This window comes from Lathyrus oleraceus, chromosome 4, assembly GCF_024323335.1.
Source record: "Lathyrus oleraceus cultivar Zhongwan6 chromosome 4, CAAS_Psat_ZW6_1.0, whole genome shotgun sequence".
Taxonomy (NCBI): domain Eukaryota; kingdom Viridiplantae; phylum Streptophyta; class Magnoliopsida; order Fabales; family Fabaceae; genus Lathyrus; species Lathyrus oleraceus.
The window spans coordinates 196,659,476-196,660,264 of record NC_066582.1 but is presented as its reverse complement, the minus strand read 5'-3'; positions in this window follow the sequence as shown (position 1 = coordinate 196,660,264).

Here is a 789-nt window from a genome sequence, read left to right as displayed (position 1 = left end):
CCAGAATTTATTTAAACTATATGCAACGAGATTGGTTTGTTGTTCTATGTTGTTTTGCATGAACCATTTCACTGTCATGCTGCTTGTGCATTTCTGGGTGAATTTTCGTGTATGATGATGAACATGAAGAATATTGTTGCTGTTCCAAAACCCTAAAAGCCTGCCCAGAAAACATGAAACACGATTGGTTGCTGTTGGTTTGAATTTTCTGCTCATGTTACTGTTTCATTGGTGATGGCCAATCAAAACATTTCGCGTGTCCCATTAAAACGGTGCGTTTTGATTAATGAGGAAGGGAATTGCAAAAATGCCACTCGGTCAACCACCTTTGACTTGCTAAACCATGTTATGTATTCATGTTATTACAAATTGTTACTCAACTTCTAAAAATCATTTCTCACTCATCTCAACTCCAAAAATCATGGAATTTTTTGCATCATGTCCTGTTGAATGTCTATTATTTTATCATGATTTTTGCTGAATTTTTGGTTGGCTGGATTTTAATGGCTTTAGGGTTCTTAACATGTATGCACATTTTGTACATTTTGCCAAAACCATTGTGAAATTGTGATGATGTATCCAATGCTCCTGAAATTTTTTGTGGTTAATCTACACTCATTCATGTTTGTTTTGATGTAGAGTTCTTGCATTTATCATATGTGGTTTGTGAGATATGAATTTTTGAAGTAGGGTGTGACAATTTGTGTCACACCAATGATATGCAATTTCATGATTTTTGTTGACATACTTCCTGACCTCCAATTGATGTGAAATTTTGCATGAACCTTC